Source organism: Lissotriton vulgaris, chromosome 1_1 (assembly GCF_964263255.1).
Source record: "Lissotriton vulgaris chromosome 1_1, aLisVul1.2, whole genome shotgun sequence".
Classification (NCBI taxonomy): domain Eukaryota; kingdom Metazoa; phylum Chordata; class Amphibia; order Caudata; family Salamandridae; genus Lissotriton; species Lissotriton vulgaris.
This window is the reverse complement of record NC_141685.1, coordinates 591176657-591198905: the sequence shown is the minus strand read 5'-3', so window position 1 is coordinate 591198905 and position 22249 is coordinate 591176657. Positions and strand designations below refer to the sequence as shown.

The 22249-nt window shown below is 46.6% G+C and overlaps 1 protein-coding gene across 2 annotated transcripts in view; it reads left to right on the top strand.

Moving 5' to 3' along the window:
• Window positions 1-22249, top strand: part of LOC147747532 (vitellogenin-A2-like) — a 527187-nt gene that overhangs the window by 131455 nt on the left and 373483 nt on the right. The gene's annotated exons all lie outside the window — the stretch shown is intronic.

The following is a 22249-nucleotide window of genomic DNA, read 5'->3' as shown; positions in this document are numbered from 1 at the left end:
GAATTCCGGTGAAGATTATTTAGTGTTTTCTAATGTTTTCAAAAAGTATAAAATTCAGTGGTATTGGTGGATACTCTTTTTTCGCTGCGTACAGGATCATGGAGATGATGGTTTTCCAGTGTTAAAAAAATAAATGCTTTTTATTTCCTTCCTTCTCACTTCATTTGTATTATCAATTATTCCTAATTTGGTCTTAACTACCTTCTTGTTCTCTTTACTTTAATTTGTTCTTTCATTAGTTGACCTCTCTACCTGTCTGATTTCTCTGTACTTAAATACGTCTTCTCAGTAGCCCAGTCCCGTCCAATGTCAAGCATGTGCATGGCTGGTGATATGTTTGCATTTCATTAAGATGTGATTGTAGTATAAAAATATACCAGATTAATGGTGAGCATTTAACATATTTTGAATTTATTTATTAACTGTACAATTAATTAAAATAATTACAGTAAAAAACATAAAAACGAGCAAGTGAAAGAATGGTCAGAGTAACAGTATAGAGGCATCAGTTAAACTTTAGTTGATGTACCGTCCCTCCTCCCCGTGGCACCCACTCGATCAGCCAGCGCCGGTGGTCATTGTCATGTGTCCTTGCTCAAAGTTTCTGAGGCACCTGGGTAAACCTTGGTAATTTTCTACTTCAGCAATCTGAAGGCCAATCATCCTGGCCTTTCCATTGAGAGCCATAGATACGGCGCAGTCTCAGTAGGATGGGTGAGTAGGTGGAGGGCTCTGTACTTGTTTGGGGGAAAGCTGCTTTGTCCCCACCATGGTTTGATCGTGTTCGTTTGCGGCCTTTAAAGCAATCCTAATCTGATGAGTAAATTTCTCCAGTCGTCGTGGTTGTTTTAGAAAAGCACAAGGCTGACGCTTCCCTACATGTCTTGGCTCCCTTGGTGATGCAAACTGGGCGAAGAAGTCGTCGGCGTTCTTTCCTAGGGGGGGGGGGGCAGCAGCATTGGAGATGTAACCAGGATTCCCTCATGTAAGAGCACAGTCTGCAGTGTGTGGATTCCCCCTTGCTGGCCCAAGAAGGGTTAAAATCGGTGATTCCTTGTATACATAGTCTCATGGAGAGAATTTTTGTTTGTGTTTGGGATGTCAGGGCATCGTTGAGGTAGGCTTGTGCCTTGCCACCGTATAGGAGCTGTTCAGCAAGACTAAGTGGGGGCTAGAACGGAGAGATTTAAGATCAAGATCAAATGAAATTTCGGAGGCTTGTCTATTTATGGCTTTTTTCCTGGCATTTAGTGGAATTTCCGGCAGTGGTATGCTCTTTTCCTCCATCTTCAATATGCTGAGCGCTTTGCCGAGCCTGGTGTGACATACTGATCTTGGCCCCTCAAGGACGACTCTCAGTTGTTGTCTTCACTAATTTGTTTGAGCCCTTAATCCTTAAGTATAGTTTTATAATCTCCCCTTGGCACATCAGGTCTGGCCTTACCAGGCCTAGCTCCAGTCTTAATGATTCAAACAACAAGAGAGGGTTAGTATCCACAAGAGGCAAACTCTACTAGCCAGAATTAGTTATATATACCACTAGGTATAGTAGACAGATTTGTTATTGTCAGTTGGCAATAACAAATCTGTCTACTATACCTAGTGGTATATATAACTAATTCTGGCTAGTAGAGTTTGCCTCTTGTGGATACTAACCCTCTCTTGTTGTTTGAATCATGAATACATAGGGGTATGAGAGTGGTTTTCTTATAACCCTTACTCTCTTGTTGATTATATTATTTTACTAGCTCCAGTCTTAGCCTTGACTTCCTTGCCGACCTTGGGATGGAAAGGACTGATTTATACGCTTTGGCTTGGGCATCCGACAAATCTAATTTGTCTAACTTCCCACCAATCTCTTTGTTGCCTGCATTTGCAAAAATATAGAGAAACCTATTAACCGTCAACTCTTGAGTTTTCAAGAACAGCTTAAGTTGCTTCATCCTTCCTAGTCGGGCATTCACTCCAGCTTTAGCACTGAGACTACCTTGCTGGAGGTTGCCGACAACATACAGTTAGCAGTAGATAAGGGGAACCAGGTGGGCCTGGTTCTCCTTGATCTTTCCACATCTTTTAACACTGTCTCGCACATTATACTTATGCAACGTTTGGGCGACAGGTGTTGGTGGTCCTGCATTAGAATGGTTTCACTCTTTCCTGGCAGGCGGATATCAATCTGTTCATACGCCAATGATACACAATTGCTCCTCACCCTAGATTAAGAGGTTCCCAGTGTGCTGAACAATTTCAAGGCTTGCATCTTCGCTTTTATGGCTGTGGAAAACAGTAGTACAGACCCTGATCACCTCATGGTTGGACTATGCGGGGTCTGGTGGCTAAGTAGACTAATGCGTCCACTAAAGAGGTCTGTGTTCTACCTCATGGTCACAGGTTCAAATCCTGGTGAGTCCACTCAGCCTTTCATCCTTCTGAGGTTGATAAAATGAGTACCATTATTTGGGTAACAATAAACATCTGTTATTCAGTGCCAAGATATCCTTGGGTGAATGTGTGCTTTACGAATGCACATTATGTTATTATGCCAACTCACTTTATTGGGGCCTCTCTTGAAAAGACAGCAGCTCGTTGAAAACGCTGCATCATGAGTTCTGCTAAAACTTTATATGATTGCTCATATCCTTCCCTTCCTTAAGGAACTTTTTTGGCTGCCGATTATGGAACTGGTGCGGTTTAAAGGTCTAGTCCTCACACATCCGGCCTTCAATACCTGTCAAAAGAAATTACCCTGTACCATCCATCCTGATCACTCCAATCACTTCGTTCCTCTAGTTCTTTGTTGGCAGTGGTACCCAAAATCGAAAGGAAAAAATAAGGTGGTAGTTCCAACTCCTACGTTCCAGCTAGGGGCCACAGTGGATATTCAGACCTTTAAGGGCCATCTTAAAACCTGACTTTTTGGATTCACATTCTGAATCCAGGCCAGTTGGACTCAATCTTGCTACTAGTGTCAGGATACTCCTTGAGTAGCTGTTGCACTTTAGAAATCCCCCCAGATAGAAAGATTTATCCCAAGATACGAAGAAAGAAATGGGCTAATAAATGTATTATTACTGTATGATTTGACCTATTCCTGTTCTGCCTGGTCACAAAGAGGAAGACTGAAAAGATAGGAATATGTTTACTGTTAGCTACAGGGATTTTATTGACAGCTAATTGTTCTGTTGTATGAAGAAGCAGCTGAGGTAGTAAACAAACAATTTTAATCAAAAAGGAACTGGGAACTGGGAGCTTTTGATTAGGTCCTGCACAACGCTCTTGGAAGATACGTAAATCAAAAGTATGTGCAGTTCCTAACAGTGGGGGAGAAAACAGGTCTCTTATGGATTGCCCTCACACACCCAGAAGGGTGTCATGCTTCATCATTGGGCTGTGCTCCTCGTCGAGCTGGTGCTGCAAGACCCGACGGGCTCCCGTGGAGGGTCTTGCAGCACCATTGTTGAGACCCCCAATAATGGAGTCCCCGGTGTACGGGGTGGCCTTGCGAGCACTACGTTGCTCACCATAGAGGGAGGCGCGCAACTAGCCGTGCTCCTACCCCTGCTCAGGCTCCTATTTAGCACTGGCCTTGTAGTCGTGTTAGAGTTCTAGAGTATTCACTCTTATAGCCATTTGGGGCTAGATGTAGGTGGGCTAATACTGGTCGGTAATGGCCAAAAATCTGTAAATTATCCGTTAACGACCGGTATTTAGCCCTTTGCGATGTAGGAGGTTGGATTTAAGGATTCGGTAATTTACCGATTTGTTATTTTAAGGAATCAGTAAAATACTGATTCCTTAATTTATGGAATTGGAAAATTAACGATTCATTAAATCCAATGTAGGGAGCACTGAAGTTAGTGCATTTTTGGGTTAAGGATTCGTTATTTACCACCAACTACAAGTTGGTGGTAAATACCGAATATCTTTAAAAAAGCAATTTTAGGGCATGTATGTGTGCCACATGTGCACACATGCACGATTCAGGGGTGCAACAGGATGTCAATGTGACACCCTGCCACCCTTGAATATGCTCCCCCTATTACAGATTCGGTATTAGTGAATGGCTTCCCATTCATTCCTATGGGCCTCCAAGATAAAATCGCTATAAGAGTGAAAACTCTAGAACTATAACACTACTACAATGTCGACCAGACTCACATACTAGACCCTGTGGGATCATTGTTATTCCAAAGAGGGCTCACACATTTTAATTAGGTTAGCACACCCCTTGAATAAAATGTGTTCCCTCAGGGCAATACTAAACCTATTCTAATCCACCACTCACACTCAGACACTACCTTGACCACTCACCATCACGCACCAAACGGCTGTCTCTAAAAAGATCTCCGGCAAAGAGCCCATCCGCAGGAGCCCGTGGGGCATTGCAGCGCCGGCCCAACGAGGAGCATAGCCCAATGAGGAAGGATGACACCCTTCTGGGTGTGTGAGGGCAATCCATAAGAGACCTGTTCTTTCTCTACCCCCACTGTTAGGAACATCACATACTTTTCATTTAAGTATGCAAACAATGTAATCTGTAGGATGCATAGAGTCATTTGCATGTACAGTTCACACCATGAAGGGAATTTATTCGTAGGATTTGTGTTTATTTGAAAACTAGCACAAGGACATCTTAGCATTGGTTTTTATGAGTCATGTGACCCTTTGTTTATTTGAAACAGTAGGGCTCTATGTTTCAGCTGGGTATGTGCGTGAGACCTACCCAAGTCACTTTAGCTTTGTGTTCTGTGCAGTGTTCATACTTACTAGTGTAGTCGGGGGCATAGGAGGGGTGTAGAACAAGCACAGCACAGGAGTTTGCAGAAGTGTTGTTGATAAGTGTCAAGCCTTGTTTCAGTACCCTAAATTCCAACCTTCAATTTGACATGGAGGAAGTAGGAATGAAAGCTGAATTTGGTGATTCTAGGGCTCCATTATGGATGTGTCCTATTTTAGTGTGCAGACTCGGAACTGGTCAGTAAGCCTGTTTTTTTCTGAAATTGTGTTGTCTTCATCATATACTAAGTCATAGGTTTTCTTACTTAAAGTATCTGCTTAAAGCAGCATAATTTCAGAAAAATCACACCGCAAACCCCTTCTGGGTCTGCACATGGGTACTGAAGATGTTCATTATATGTCCCTTGATCCTTTTATGTGAGTCGATGTGGCTCATATAGGCATGCTTTTTCAACATTCATGAAGTGATCCTAGGAACAGTAGTGTTAGAAGCAAAGATTTATGGGAGAACATTGATTCTGGAGGAATCCGTTGGCACACTGATCTTTGTTGGCACAATCCTGATACCAGAACTTTGAGAAAGCAAAACCTTGTAAGGCTCTCAGTGAAGGAGGATGACATTATGGATGTGCCACTTGCCCTGGACTGAAACGCATTTTGGAGGACTGCTGCAAACCTGCTGGCTACTACACAGCAAAATGGAAAAAACAGTGAACTGAAACCAAATGATTTGGACCAGGCTCCCAAAAACACTTGTGAAGGAGGTTTCTGGGGTCCACGGAACTCATGGATGGTCAAATGGGTATATTAAATGGGTTACCATTAGTGACATCTTAAGGATTGAATTTTGAAGGGCCCTGTAAGGAACAGTTTTAATTCATGACCCAGTTTCAGCTATTTCATGCCCTCTTTGGCCAGGTCCCTGACAGTAGACAGACACAGCCCTCTAAATTCTAAAGCTGTTGCATCTAATATTCACGGAAAGCGATTAGTGCTTTCAATATTGTACTGTTAACAATACAGGGTATGGCTCTATATCAGTAAGGCTGAGCCCTTTAAACTACACAACAAGAAGAATGCCAGTACTGATCTATTATTTAGTATTCATTTAACCATAGGTGCATAGACCACAAGACAATACACCCGAAAGCTCATTAATAGCTTTTATTTCAAAAGCACAAATGTTGTTCAATAATTAACTCCTACAGGAAACACTTAACTACATGTGGTGAACAACCATGAAATGTGAATACATATAGACACAGGGACTAGTGACTACATTCACAAACATTCCAAGACTCAATCAATGTGACACAACACACTCTCTCAATAACACATCAAACACACTCAGTCTACTTGGTGCAGAACAACACAGGGGAGACAAATATACCATCTAAAAAAGGACCTAAAATGCCAAACAAAACTGTGGTTGACTTTCCCCAAAAAATTTTCTCTTATGTATATCCTATAGAATATTTACACTGCTAAACAACCAATGGAATATTTACAATGATTGGGCGTGACACAAAAAAGTCTAATTTACAAAACCACTGTTTGGCAAAATCTGTGGTCTGATTTCTCCACCTGGTATGACTGGTCGGTCTGATCTTATAATGTCATAGCTAGGAGCGACTAGTATGTCAAGGATTGGAGTAGAGGAGTAATTTAGCCATGTTTCTGTTAGTAGTAATAGGTCTTGTGAGCAAGGATAAGGTTGGCGGTTTCAGCTGCATGTTTCATAGCTGATCTGCAATTGAGAAGCATGCATTTCAGGTGAGGTTTGGTGTCAGCTGGGGACGTCTATGTGATGAGGACTAGCACAAGGTTAGCATTATTCACGTCTCTCACATTCTGCCTGTGTTCTCTGTGTGGGTTTGAGGTGATTGTTTGGATACAAGCTAGATTGTTTGTATTGTCATGTTGTTACTGATTATATATGTGTGGAAGTGAGTGAATGCCACCGTCTGCCAGTGGGTCCTTCAATCTAAAGGGCCTTGTGGGGGAATTAGGGTATGGTATAGATCTTCATTTCGTGAGGTGGGAAGGTGAGATTGATGGTCATGGGTAGTGTTTGGTGGGTGATGGTGGGCTTGAGTCTATTATATCCTGGAGACCATTTAGGGCATGTGCTGTATGTCCTCTCAGACATAATATTTATTAGGCTTCGTATGTCCGATTGGAGTTAGTGTAGGTCTTGTGTGATTACATCTAGTCTGGTTTCTATCGAAGCATGCAAGTACAATGTTGAGGTTTGTGATAAAAAAGTGGGAAGGTGTGTGGTTGTCTGGGTGGAGATGTTGGAATGGTGCTTGTCTATATGGGTAGGTGGGGAGGTTAGGAACGGCAGGGTTTCTGGCTTGCAATGTGAGACAGTAGAGATAGTGAGCTTTTTGGACGGAGGCAGTTGAGACAAATGGGTCATGGGCAAGATAACATTATCTAAGTGGTTGAAAATTGAGGGTGATAGAGATATCTTCAATGTTGTGCAAATCTGTGGACCTTGTTACTGTAATGACATGTGAGCACTGATTAGTTTGGTGGTTTGGTGGGGGTGACTCCACCCTCTCCAGGGATATTGAAGAGATGATACTGTGTCGGCTGATCGCTCTGCTGGAGTGAGGAGGGGATATGGGGGGACTGCTTAATGTGGGTAGGCAGTGAAGTGACATTAGCAGGGGTGCCTTCATTAACAATGTATGGAGAGCTAGGGTGTATCTGAGAGGGAGCTGACTCCTTTTATATACTGCATGCTTGATGATAGGGAGCATTTCGTAGAATACATCTAGGACGTTGTTTGATTCCTGGACAAGGGTAATCCCATTGTTATAGATGGAGATGGTTACTTCAATATTGAAAGTGGGTGAGGGAGCTAAGGATAGTCTAAGACTATGCAGAGGTATATTGGATGTTGATATCAGGAGCATTGCATAGAGGGATTTTCTTATAGAAGATAAGATCATTTATTGAGGTTCCTTTTGATGCGCAGAAGTATGGGGCAGAGTTGTGGTTTTCTGGTTGCACATTGCGAATTCTGTGTTTGCAGATCTTGGAGGCCTTTTTTGTTAGATTGGTTGAGTAATGAATTTTATAGGCATTGAGGCTATCCAAATCCAGATTGGGGTGGAGTGGGCATAGAGGAGCAAGATCCGTTACTGACTAGGGGGGGGGGGACTAAACATAATATGGCAGTAGTAGAAAGACTTGAGCTGCGATGGTTAGAGAGAAACAAAAACAGATTGCCCTAAGCTGTAAAAGTACAACACAATCTATCTTATCCAGTTTCTACTGAAAGCAAATATTTCCTCCAGAGGTGTTTAATCACATATAATCAGTTTTAACTGAAAACCTGAAACCCTTTGAATAATAATAGTGTATTTGTTTGTTAGGTAATGTCAATTATAAATAAGCCTTCATATATTTAAGCAGGACGGGAGATTTCAGCGACTTTGATTTTGAATTACACAAGATAAAAACACAACTATATATACAATTAAATAGTATTAAACCATTTGGAGCATGAGTACAGATGACATCCCAAAACAGGGTAAAACAACATATAAAAATTCATCCTACATAGTCAAGCTTAAAAAGAGAATGCTATACAGTCTACCAATCATTTAGAGTACTGGGCCATGTATACCAACTTGATTTTTAAAATACATGTACAAAGTAGGGGGAAAAATGTAAAAATGACTTTGTTACTATAATAAAAACTTTTTACGGATCAACCACAAGGAAAATAAAAAACGACTAAGAGCAAATACTATTGGCCCTTATGTATCAGATTTTATGATCCTGAATGCGATCTGGTGCTGCCTAGCTCCCAGATTGAGACATAGTGGTCTAATCCATTTCCTGCGCAGCTGCCTATACTTTGTACAAAAAAACAAAATGTGTTATGCAGACTCGTGAGCTTCACGGCAAGCAGGACAAAGATCTAAAACCAGACCAGTCGCCTCTTTCCCCGGAAATTTCAGAAGTAGGTTACCATATCTGAATCTAACATACAGGCTCTTGGCAAGAGGGGGTGTAATCAAATCAAGGAAGGGTTCAAACAAAAAGCTTGTTTTAACATTAAAAAAATTAGATGATAACTGTCCACTACCTTGGTTATTGATATATAGCCCCCCCTATTACACTCCAATACGTAGCTTTGAGGGTCAAAATATCGCATTTAATGGCCTTTACTGGGTGCTCCCACAAGACCGTCAGGTTCAGAAGGTTGCACCATTTGGCAATATGTCTGAACCACGGTAGTTGTCTTGCCCCATTTAATGCTAGTACCTCTCGTAAAGAATTACGGTAATCAATTAATTGTGGGGTGGTCCAAAGGCGCAGCCAATCAGTTAGTGGTCTCAGGGCAGCTAAATCGCCTATTCTTTTTATCCCAAGATCACAAAAAAGTGGGGTGAGTGGTGTTGTGATAGGTAGCGAACTAAGAGCCCTTACGAAACTATTCTCACAGAATATTAGTTTATTTAATCCCCATATCTCTGCTCCGCATAAGGCACCACTTTGGGCTTTTATTTTATTTATTTATTTATTTTTGGCATTTATTAAGCGCGAACAATTGCCCGCAGGCGTCTCGGCGCTGTACTGTTTTACCCTCCTATATGATCTGTATAGTTTTTCAGAGATTAAATAGCCAGGTTTTCAATTTCTTTCTGAAGGACAATAAATTTGGACTTGACCTTATGTTTTGTGGAAGCATGTTCCACAGTCTTGGGGCGGCGACTAAAAAACGTCTGTCTCCCCAGTTGACCAGTCTGGTTCGAGGCACTATCAGGTCATTCTGTCCTGCAGATCGTAGCATTCGAGTGGGAATGTACGGGACGAGATGGTCGCATAGGAACTGAGGCGCTTGATGGTGCCGTGCTTTATAGACGATACATAGCGTCTTAAACTTGATTCGGTTCCTAACAGGTAGCCAGTGGAGACTCCTCAAGGATTCAGATATAGGTTTGAATTTAGGAATGTTGAGGAGAAGTCTGGCTGCTGCATTCTGGATTGTCTGCAACTTCCCAATTGTTTTCGCTTGGGCGTTTGCAAACAAGCCATTGCAATAGTCCAGTGCTGACAGGACCATTGCGCTAACCAATGTCTTTCCCACATTGGTAGGGAGAAACGGAAGAATCTTCCTTACCAATCGTAGCTTGTAGAAGGCATTGGATGCTGTCTGGTTTGCGTGAGCCATGAAATTTAGGTTGTCATCGAAGATGACACCCAGGTTTCTCACTTTCGTAGCTGGTTCAGGTACAGCTCCGAAAGATGATGGCCACCAGGTGGGGGACCAGCTTGGGCTGAGGTGGCCAAACATGACCACCTCGGTTTTGTCGGAATTTAATTTCAAGCAGTTTTCGGACATCCATTTTCCAATGGCCAGCATACCTGTCTTGAAATTTTCCGCCACTGTTTCCCCGTCATTTCTGACAGCCAGTATCAGCTGAGTGTCATCCGCGTATGAGGTAAGGTTCATCCCGTGCGCTTTGATGGTATTTGCGAGGTCCGACACATAGATGTTAAATAGTGTCGGACTAAGGGATGAACCTTGTGGAACCCCACACGGCAGTGATAGTTCAGCAGATTCATACTGGCCCAGTATGACTGCCTGGGATCTTTCTGCTAGAAAAGACGCTATTAGGTCTTTCGCTGTGCCTTGCACGCCCATCCTTTCGACACGGTTGACTAAGATCTTATGGTCAACCGTGTCGAAGGCAGCTGATAAGTCTAAGAGCACCAATAGTGCCGTTCCACCTTGGTCTCTAATTAATCGAATGTCGTCCGCTGCCTTTATGAGGGCTGTTTCCGTCCCGTGATATTTACGGAACCCGAATTGTGTTTCATCGAGCAGATGGTATTGCTCGATGAATCCCGCAAGTTGAACGTTCATAGCTTTCTCAATTACCTTCGCGATAAAAGGTAGGTTGGCTATAGGCCTATAGTTTTTTAATTCTGCTTTGTCCAAGCCAGGTTTCTTCAGGAGTGGTTTGAGTAGTGTTTTCTTCAGCTGATTAGGGAAGATTCCTGTGTGGAACATGAGATTGGTCATTTGAGTGATGACTGGAATTACAGTATCTATTAATGACCGAAGGGTATTTAAAGGGCAGGGGTCCAAGGCTGATCCAGATTTAATAGTTTTCACGATGTCTTGGATATTGGCATCTGTTACCTCTGCAAAGCATGAAAGGGTATTACTTGGAGGGGAAGTATTTGTTTTCCCAATCCTTTGATCTTCACCTTGGTTAAATGCTGAAAATATATCATTTACTTTGGTGAAGAAGAATGTTGCTAGTGAATCACAGAACTCTTGTGAGCAAGGAGGGTTAAGATCTGGGGCACATCCCGCAAGATGTTTAGTTATTTCGAAAAGCTTTTTATGTGAGTTTTTGGCGCTTTCGATTTGCTCTGTATAAAACTTCTTTTTTGTCTCTATTATTAGAAGCTTATATTGGGTTAAGAGTTCCTTGTACACTATCTTATCCTTATTATCATACTTTTTCCTCCATATTCTTTCTTTGTTTCGGCATTGCTGTTTCAGTTTTTTGAGCTCTTCAGTGTACCAAGGGGCTGAAGGGGTATTTCTATTTCTGGATATTCTTTTTTCGGGTACCAATTTGTTGGCCGCCTGGCCTATCCATGTGTAATATTGTTCAACGGCGGTATCTGGGTCATCTGCCCATGTGGGAGTGGAGTTCAATAACGCCTCCTTAAAGCAGGGAATATTGATATCTTTCCAGACCTTAAACAATTCTCTCGAAGAGGATGTAGAGGGTGTTGTAGCTTTGTTTATTTGAATGGTTGCCAAATCCAAATAATGATCCGACCATGTCATGGGTAAGATATCAGACACTGATATATTTTCCAAGTTGGTAAAGATACCATCTAAGGTATGGCCTGCCTTATGGGTAGGTCCTTTCACCAGCTGAGCTAGACCAAAGACCTCCATTTCAGAATGCAATTAAATGGTGTCCTTGTCTTCGCCACATTCCAAATGGAAATTAAAGTCACCTAACAGAGTTATAGAGTTCTCGGTGCCAGAGGTTTCCAGAATAGTGAGTATTTCTGTCAGGAAGTCTGCCCTGGTTTCTGGTCTTCTATAAAGTAGTGTACCTTTAAAATTATATGATGGTGAGAGATAAATATCAAATTGAAGCGCCTCACATGCCTTTAAAGGTAGGGCAGTAGTGCGGATTTTAAAAAAATCACGGGCAATTATTGCAACCCCACCACCTCTTTTGCCACTTCTATCTAGTCTGTAGCAGTTGTATCCTGGTGGAACGGCTATCACGAGGTCTGGGTCCGAGGCTTTGTCCAGCCAGGTCTCTGTCAGGAACATAATATCTATGTTCCTGTCAGTGAGTACATCGGCTACCTCTTGCCTGTGTTTGGGTAAGGAGCGCACGTTAATCAGGGCTATTTTAAACACTTGATTTGTTTTATTCCCGTTTTCGCCATCTATTCCTTTGTTTAGTAAAGTAGACATTTGACAATATTTACATTGCAAATCAGTTTTTGATAGCAAAGAGTCAGGGCTGTACCTTGTACAATGTTGCGATGTTTGCGGCCGTAGATCTATCAGAGCCGAGCGTGGGTAGGAGATGAGGCTTGCGTGGACGTTTTGACCAGGGGGGGTGGCCCTAGGCCCGTGTCTGGCGCGGACGGGCGCAGACGGGCCCGCCTTTGCATGATAAATCTCAAGGGCCGGGGAAAGAGGTTGGTTATATGATTGTTTTAGGAATCTTAGTACTGATTTCGATCTACTCAAGAAACCAACAGCGGACCCCACCGAACTCAAGAACTACCGCCCCATCTCGCTCCTCCCGTTTCCAGCCAAAGTCATCGAGAAGACCGTCAACAAGCAGATGGCCGCCTTCCTCGAGACAAACGGATCCCTCGACCCCTCACAGTCCGGCTTCCGAGCCAATCCCAGCACCGAGACCGCCCTCATCGCCGCCACTGATGACATCCGAGCCCTGATGGACAATGGAGAAACAGCAGCCCTCATCCTCCTAGACCTCTCCGCGGCCTTCGACACGGTCTGCCACCGCACCCTAGTACAGCGCCTCAGCAACATCGGAATCCAGGACAAGGCGCTGGAATGGATCATCTCCTTCCTCGACGGAAGAACACAGAGAGTCCGCCTACCACCGTACAAGTCAGAGGCCTCCGAAGTCATCTGCGGCGTCCCTCAAGGATCATCTCTGAGCCCCACTCTCTTCAATGTCTACATGAGCCCCCTCGCGGCCATCGTACGCAAACACAACCTCAGCATAATCTCCTACGCCGACGAGACCCAGCTGATCCTCTCCCTGACCAACGACCCCGCCTCCGCCAGAGCCAACCTGCACGAAGGGATGAGAGAGGTAGCCGAGTGGATGACGACCAGCCGCCTAAAACTGAACTCGGACAAGACGGAGGTCCTCATCCTGGGCTCTTCCCCCTCCGCCTGGGACGACTCCTGGTGGCCCCCCGCCCTGGGCACCGCACCCAAACCGACAGACCATGCACGCAACCTGGGCTTCATCCTGGACTCCTCCCTCTCCATGACCAGACAAGTCAACAACGTCTCCTCGGCGTGCTTCAACATCCTACGCATGCTACGGAAGATTTTCCGGTGGATCCCCACCGAGACCAGGAAGACCGTCACCCAGGCCCTCGTCACCAGCCGACTGGACTACGGCAACGCCCTCTACGCCGGTACCACCGCCAAGCTCCAGAAGAGACTCCAGCGGATCCAGAACGCCTCAGCCAGACTCATCCTCGACATCCCACGAACCAGCCACATTACCGGACATCTGAGAGACCTTCACTGGCTCCCCGTCAACAAAAGAATCACCTTCCGCCTCCTCACCCACGCACACAAAGCCCTACACGACCAAGGCCCGAGCTACCTCAACAGCCGGATCAACTTCTAGGCAACCAAACGCCACCTCCGATCAGCCAACCACGCCCTCGCCGCCGTCCCCCGCATCCGAAGAGCGACTACAGGAGGAAGGTCCTTCTCCTACCTGGCCGCCAAGACCTGGAACTCCCTCCCGACCGACCTGCGCCTGACCCAAGACCACCTCTCCTTCAGGAAGAAGCTGAAGACCTGGCTGTTCGAGCAGTAGCGGCACCCCCCCCCCCCCCAGCGCCTTGAGACCCTACGGGTATGTAGCGCGCTCTACAAGTGTCACTGATTGATTGATTGATTTGGCATAGTATCAGGGAACTCTTCCTCCAGTGGTTCTTGTGGAACCTTAACTTCTCTTACGCCTCCCTATACTTTTCCGAACACTATAAATTTAGTTTTAGTGGTGTTCAATTCCAATTTCCTCTCATTGCAAAAGCTCAGAAATGTATCCAGTAGTGCCTGTAGACCTATGGGAGTTGTAGATATTAATAAGGAGTCATCTGCAAAGAGCAGGATGGGGACTTTTACATTATTCATCGTAGGGGCATCGTTCTTACAGCCCATAAGACAACTAACAGCATCGTTGATAAACAGCAAAAACATTGTGGGGGTGAGAACACACTCTTTGATTTTGAATCAAATGTGGGACAAGGTGAAGTTATTAATTACTAAATAAATAAGAGCTTTTGCTGGATGAACATAAAAGAGAGGAAACAATCCAGGTTTAAAAAACATATCAAAAAGTTACAGTAATCCTGATTATACCTGACTGATGATGTTGAAGAATTCCAGACCTTTGGGATCAGATAGCTATAAGAGAGACTGTCAGCATGGGCTACCCAGATCTAAGGAATGCTTGAGCCCTTATATAGCAAATGGACACTGCACAGTGCTTTGTGACACGAAGATTATAGGACAGGATCAGGACAGGACAGATGCTTACTAGACATCTCTATAAACCCGACACACCGGGACGCTTCTGTTGTAGATAAGTTATGTAGGCAGCAGGACACGTCTTCAGGTTATTAAGATATATTTATTAAGTTAGACAAGATAAGACAGCAGAGCAGTAAACCTCACAGCTGACCAGACCATCAACTGCCAAGGCTGGAATCTTCATTATCACAGATAAACACTCTTAGGTAGTAAGGGAGACTAGTAAGATAAGAACACTAAGAAAGGACTACAGACACCAAGTAGTCATATTGAAGAAAGTATAAATATACAACACATCTTCTCCCCTTACAGACAAATCACAAATGAAAGACTCAAACAAATGGTAAGAGTTAAAGCATGGAGAAACACAAAGAAGGAAACATATAACACTTAGGAGGTCAGCGACCTCATGAACTTCCAGACCTCGAAGAAAGCGAATCAGGATCAAGAGGATTATGATGATGACCACCTTCTCCCCTTTGATCAACAAAACATGAAGAGCCAGACTACTCTCTACAATCCGTCATTGTGGCCAGCAAAAAACGGGAATAGATAGTTCACTTTCTCCATATCAGTGTTTGTCCGTCACGGCTTCATGCTCCTTGTTGAAGATAGAACAGATCAACAAAAGTCTCCAATTCTTAAACATTTCTGGAAGAATGTTCCAGTAGAAAAATTTGGAGCTAGTTCTCCTACAGTCCAAAATGAAATTTTAAAACCAGGTGTCTAGGTTCTTTTTTTTTTTTCTCGGGTTATAGGCCTCTAGTTGTGGTTCGGGCCTCTAAATTACCGTTACATTTGATTCCATTTGTGGACAAACTGTCTCAGTACTGTGGGCTAAAAGCCTGGTTCTAAACGCGGAACATTTATCCCAGTTCAAAGAACCACCTCGTCACAACTTTGTCGAGGTACTGGAGCTCTTGTCCTTCACGAACCTTGGTCGTGAACTCGGCCAGTCCTGGGACTCCCCTTGTCCACTCCCGGTACTGATAGCGGGACTTTTGTCCTCCTCCGGTCCTGGGACTCCCTTTGTCCACTCCCGGTACTGATTGTGTAATTGTGGGACTTTTGTCCTCCTCTGGACTTGGGACTCCCTTTGTCCACTCCCGTTACTGATTGTGGGACTTTTGTCCTCCTCCGGTCCTGGGACGTCCTTTGTCCTCTCCCAGTTCTAAATCTGGAACTTTTGTCCCCTTCCGGTCCTGGGACATTCTTTGTCCTCTCCCGGTTAGATTCTGGAACCTTTGTCCCCTTCCGGTCCTGGAACATTCCTCGTCCTCTCCCGGTACTGATTTTGGGACCTTACTTTGTCCTCCTCTGGTACTGCCGATCCTTTGACTTGTATTGTCCTCTCGTTGATCTGATTGTCAGTCCTGGTTCAAGACTCACTCTCATAGTCCTTAGTTTTCCCTAAATTGGGGCTTGACTCGCAATGGTTTCTCATCCGGTGAATTTTTAAATAGAAATTACCACTTCCCAATTTGAATTTCATCCCCGAAATTTAGTCTTTCAATAACTATAAACAACAGGGGGGCATATTACCAAGCAATAGCGATAATTATCGCTATTGCTTGGTTAGAGACAAAAATTTACCGCTGAGCTGCGGCGATTTTTACCGCAAATAAACCGTGGTATTAGTGGTTTATCGCAAATGCGATAAAAATCGCCGCAATGCATGAATATCGCTGAAAAGTCAGCGATATTCATGCATTACCGAGCTAATGCTCTTAGCCATGTTATCCACCTCCCATTGGATAACATGGCTAAGAACTGCTCAGGGCAGGTGTTAGCTTTTGGAGATATTCGCGCTTAGCGCGAATATCTCCAAAAGTTGGTAATAGGAGATAGCGATGTTAGCGACTGTTTCCAGTCTCTAACATCTTGGCACACCCACTTTGCATGTCATTAGTGATAAATATCACTGACATGCAAAGTGGGGCCCAAGATGGTCGCTATCTCCTACTAGCTGTCGCTAACTGGTGTTAGCGACAGCTAGGTAATAGGGAGATAATTTTATCTCCGCTTTCTTGGCTTTTAAAGCCGAAAAAAGCGGAGATAAACCCCCTTGATAATATGCCCCAGGATCTCTTCTTCTGACTTTAAGTTTGATTTTTTTTAATGCAATTCTGCCTCACTTGTCTTTAAAATGGTGGCTGCCAAACAAGCTTTCCCAATTTATATTTGCAATACAGAATCCACAAATACTTATTTAAGTGCTTCTTCAGTGACATTACTGTAAAAAACGCTAATGAACATCCCCATTAAACTATTTTCTGTAACAGTTCTTGACTTGACTCTCTTCACTTTTACTCCCAAACCTTTAGTTTTGTTGAGGATTGCCAAAGAAATCCATATTGCAACGATCAAATTCTTCATTTCGTAAAAATGAGCCACACATGAAATATTTTAAAAGTCCACAAGGTGGCACAGTTGTCCAGGGCTTTATACGTACGAGTGCACAGAGAATAATTTCAAATAAATCAAGACATTTCCGATGCAGAAAATGATAGTGGCTGGCAAGATTAGAAACACACAATGGATGAACTCGCTTACCTTTACACTCGTCATGGGTTGGGAAAGAGCAGTGACTAGCCCTTTATCTTCACTCTCTTTGTGCACCACACAAATATGAGGAATCGCTTACGAGCAAAGGCTTTGTGGCACACTCGCCTTTCTCCATTGCGTTGTGTTCCCATATCCCATTGGATTCACTGACTTTATGCTCTTGTCAAACTTCAATTTCTCTCAGTGAAGTTCCGGTAACCTTGTGAACACCTAACATATGGCCGCTCACGTTGCGTGCCATGGGGGGACCCAGGGAGAGCCAGGCGCGAGCCGGTCTCTTCCTGGGTAGGTTCGCGCGAGAATCAGGAAATCAGGTGGGGACTGATTAGGGAACAGATATAAGGGAGTCAGCCTGGCGGTTGGGAACTGCGTAGCGGGTGGCTAGGTGGGAGGTTTGTTTTGCGGCGCTCGTGGTTTACCTTGTGTCTTGGGTCATGGAGGCGGCGGCTGAGGTCCGGAGGGCGGTGCAAATACTGTGTGAGGCGGGGCGCGAAGACTTGCTGCGGCCGGGTGTCCCGGCGGAGGCGTGGGTCGGCATGGCTCGCCCCCCTCGCAAGGCGTCTGAGGGCGTATCCAGGGCGGTGGAAGCCTGCTTATCGCAGGGCCTGGAGGAGGAGGAAGACGGAGAGGCGGCGATGCCGACTGACGGGCCTGGGCTAGTGTTGCCCGCCGTTGATGTGGAACCCCCGCCGGATGCCCCGGGCGCCTCCCAGCAGGTATGTGGTTTACCATTTTTTAGTGCTGGCACACGTGGGGCGCCCGGGGGGAGGAGGGGCCGTTCGGCGGGCCGACAGGCTCCGAGCCCCAGCGGGATGGTCCGGGGGAAGTCGGGGAAGCCTCAGGCGGGCCCTAGACCCAAGCGTGGGCGGAGCCTGGATGTGCCTGGGCGTGTGCAATTCCCCCCCCCTGCAATGGTGCCCCCTGTCCCCCCCTCTGCGGTTCCCTTATTGTCGGACGGGGCCTCGCCTTACCTGTGGCTACACGGGCAATGTTTCCTGCTCTCCCCCGCAGTACCGGGGCCTGGTACTGCTCCTCACCCCTCTTTTGGCTTTCCGCCCCAGGATGGGACTGATGTTCGCCCCCTGCCGGACGAGTTGCCGGACTGCCCTCCCCCTGACGTCCCGCCCCCTGCTGATGTTGTACTTTCTGCGGGTGCGGCCACTTTTGGGCTGCCACCCCCAGCTGCACAGTCCATGGACACCGGTGTGTCTGGCCTGGGGTCTGCCACCACCACCCCCTTGGCTTCGAGTGGGAGGGGTTCGTTGCAAAAGGGGGCGCCCACAGGCACGGGTCCTACCCTTTTTCCGGTTCCCAGGGGCCGGCCGGGTGGCCGTTTGGGTGGCCCTGCGCTTGGGTCGGTGGGCGACCATGGTTTGGCGTCGGTAGCTCGTTCCTCGGGGGGAGATGGCGTTTTCGTTTTCGGGGACCCGGTTGCGGGGTCCTCTTCTTTGTCTGGCTTGAGCGGCCGCAGTTTTCATGCGGCGCCTTCGGCTGGGCGGCTGTCGGCTGTTTCTACGGGCCCGGGACCTGTCCACACGGCTGTTTCCAGTGGTGGGCTTCACGGGGGGCTATCTGGAGCGGATAGCTCTTCTACAGTTTTCAATGTAAACAGCTTTCAGCCTATTGATTGGCAGTTTTATGATGGGGGTATTGGTGATGGGGCTATGCCCAGTGGCAGTGACCAAGTTTTATTTTCTGATGAAGCTTTCTGTGGGAGTTTTCGTGGGGAGGATTTGGAGGAGGGGGAATTGAGAGAATCAAATGTTGGGCTTTTGGCAGCACGGGCCCAGGGGGGTGGGATGGGGCAACCCACTGTTTCTCGTGTTTTGCAGGAGTCTCGAGCGGACCATGCAGGTGTACGAGGGGCAGTGAGGTCTGGACCTTCGCAGACGGATCGTGGGGCTGTCACACTGCAGTCAGAGCAATTGCCAAAAGGTAAGGATGGGTGGTGGTCTGTGTGGCAACCTAGGGAGAGTCTCCCGGTGAAGAGTACAAGATCTATTGGTACGGGAGATGGTGTGGTTGAGCGAGTCGCTCTGGCACCGAGGCCTGAGCGGCCGGTATTTTCGAATGTTTCTACTGGGGATGGGGTTGTGGTTGAGCGAGTCGCTCTGGCTCCGAGGCTTGAGCGGCCTGTAATTTCGAATGTTTCTACTGGGGATGGGGTTGTGGTTGAGCGAGTCGCTCTGGCACCGAGGCTTGAGCGGCCGGTATTTTTGAATGTTCCTATGGGGCAAGTTGCCAAAGAAGTTTCTACTACAGGGAATGGTGGAAGGGTTGCCCCACAGGCTGCGGAGGATAGTATCCTACCGAAAAAGTTACCTTATTCTGGGGTGGGGATGCCTTTGGGGTCTCATTTGTCCGAAAAAACGAAGAACTTGATATGGTCAGGGGCCTTTGTGGATGTTTTTCGACTTCTCCATAGGGATGTTCAGGCAAAAGAAGGGTCGAAGGAGGAAGAGTTAGAACTGGCTCGGAGGCCTCGTGTTCCGAAGTCTATAGAGAATTGGACTTCGGCTTTTTTGATTTATGCCAGTGTTTATTGTCAACGTCATCCGGAGAAGGCAATTGATATGTTTAAATATGCTGATAGTGTTCGCAAGGCTCACAGTTACTTTGGTGGTTTTGCCTGGCTGTCCTATGATGACGAATTCAGGGCCCGCATGAGCGCTTTCCCCGAGCGTTCGTGGGGCGAGGTTGATTCTGAATTATGGTTACAGTGGATGGCATCGGCTAATCCGTCTGCTACGACCCACACGGCTAGCGGGCAGCCGGTGTATTATCGGCCCTTTTCAGCTCGCCCCGCTCAGTCTGGGGCGGGGGTTTGGGGCAGAGGTCAATCAGCCGCCACTGGCACTTGCTGGCACTTTAATCGGGGTTCCTGTAACAGGCCAGCTTGTAGATACAAGCATGAGTGTTCCCAGTGTGGAGGAAAGCACCCCCTCACCCACTGTTTTCCTGGACAACGCTTGGGCGATCAGGGACGAGGTTTCGGGGGTAGGGGACAACAACAACAGTCTGTTCACAAGGGCTCCTACTCCTATTAGGCAGAAGGTTCTCGATCTCTGGCTCGTGGATTATCCGGACTTTGAAGCCGCTAAGATTTTGTCTTTGGGTTTCAAAATTGGCTTTCGGATTGGGTATCAGGGACCCCGGGTGGGCAGGTGGTCGGACAATTTGAAGTCTGTAAAGGAGAGTCCAAATGTTGTGAGGAAAAAGCTGGATGCCGAGCTTGCGGCTGGTAGGATTGCTGGTCCTTTTGTGTCTTGTCCTCTGCCTGACTTGATTGTTTCGCCCCTGGGCGTGGTGCCCAAGAAGGCGGCAGGGGAGTTTCGTCTTATCCACCATCTGTCCTGGCCAGAGGGTACGTCCATTAATGACTTCATCGATCCAGCCGACTCAACCGTCACTTATGCCTCGGTGGACGATGCGTTACGGCTCGTGCGCATGGCAGGTGTTGGGGCGTTGCTGGCGAAGAGCGACATTCAGTCGGCTTTCCGGCTCCTGCCCATCCATCCTTGGGATTTCAGTCTGTTGGGTATGCAGTTTGATGGTTGTTTCTACGTGGATCGAGTGTTGCCCATGGGCTGTTCCGTGTCATGCTCCCTTTTTGAAACCTTCAGTACCTTCCTGCAGTGGAGATTCACTTTTGTTACCGGCCACATCCTGGTCTGTCATTACCTGGATGATTTTCTTTTCATTGGGGAAGGTCGCTCCGGGCAGTGTCAGTCGGCTTTGAACAGCTTTCAGGCCCTGGCGGAGGAATTGGGTGTTCCTTTGGCGCCGGACAAAACTGAGGGCCCCTGTACGTCCCTGGTTTTCTTGGGGATTGAAATTGACACGCTGTCTATGATGGCGAGATTGCCTGCAGCTAAAGTGACGGAAATGTCTGATTTCATACAACTGGTTTTGGGGGAACGGAAAGTCGTTTTGAAAACTGTACAGAAGCTGTTGGGGTACCTCAATTTTGCTTGTAGGGTTGTGCGGGCGGATAGGACTTTCTGCAGGCGTCTGGGTCTGTCCATGTCCGGTGCGAGCCTCCCCCATCATCGGGTACGCATTACCGCCGCTGTCCGTGCCGATCTGACAGTCTGGCTTCGCTTTCTGCAGGAGTTCAATGGCGTGTCCTTGTTTTTTGCGGATGAGGACATTGTGTGGCAGGTACAGTTGTTCACTGATGCTTCTGGGGCTCACGGCTTCGGGATCTTTTGGGACGGTAGGTGGTGTGCGGCCGGATGGCCGGCGCACTGGCAGGAACAAGGCCGTAGCATCGCCTTTCTGGAGCTCTTCCCACTGCTGGTTGCTTTGTATCTGTGGGGGGATGAGTTTCGGAATCGATCAGTTCTGTTTCATGTGGACAACTTGGCGGTTGTACATCTTGTCAATCACCAGAAGGCTCGTGATTTGAGGGTGTTGCGCTTACTGCGCGCATTCATGCTGCGGTGTCTGCAATTGAATATTGTGTTTAAAGCACGGCATGTTCCTGGTACCTCTAACTGCATCGCTGACTCTTTGTCTCGATTTCAGTGGGCGGAGTTCCGCAAGTTAGCTCCTGGGGCGGACCTGGAACCAACAGCGATCCCACAGTACGTATGGGACCTGGGGGATTGAGGGTTCACCACTTAGTCGAACATTCGGTGGCTGCCTCCACAAGGCGGGGGTATGTGAAGGCTTGGAGTGAGTTTCTGCAGTTCGGTAAGGATTGGGTGGGACCGTCTGGGGCTGATTGGTCTGATGAACATGGCATCTTGCAGTTTGTGTTGCATTTGGCTGACAAAGGTTTATCGCCCACTACCATTTCGGGCAAGTTGGCTGGGATTTCTTTTTATGGGCAGCTTTGGTGGGGAAGGGATCCGGTTGGGGGGGTGTTGGTTCGTAAAATGTTAAAAGGTTTGGCTAGGCTTCGGGCTGGTGGTCCACAGCTCCGGCAGCCAGTGACTTTTGAGTTGCTTCAGTTGTTGTTACCGGAGTTGGAGGTGTGTTGTCAGGATGCATTTGAGTGTGCCAAATTTCGTTTGTGTTTCATTTGGTTGTTCTTTGGGGCATTTCGGGCGTCTGAATTGTTGGGGTTACGGGGTAGGGTAGGCATGACTAGTAGTGAGGTAGTGTTGGAGAGTG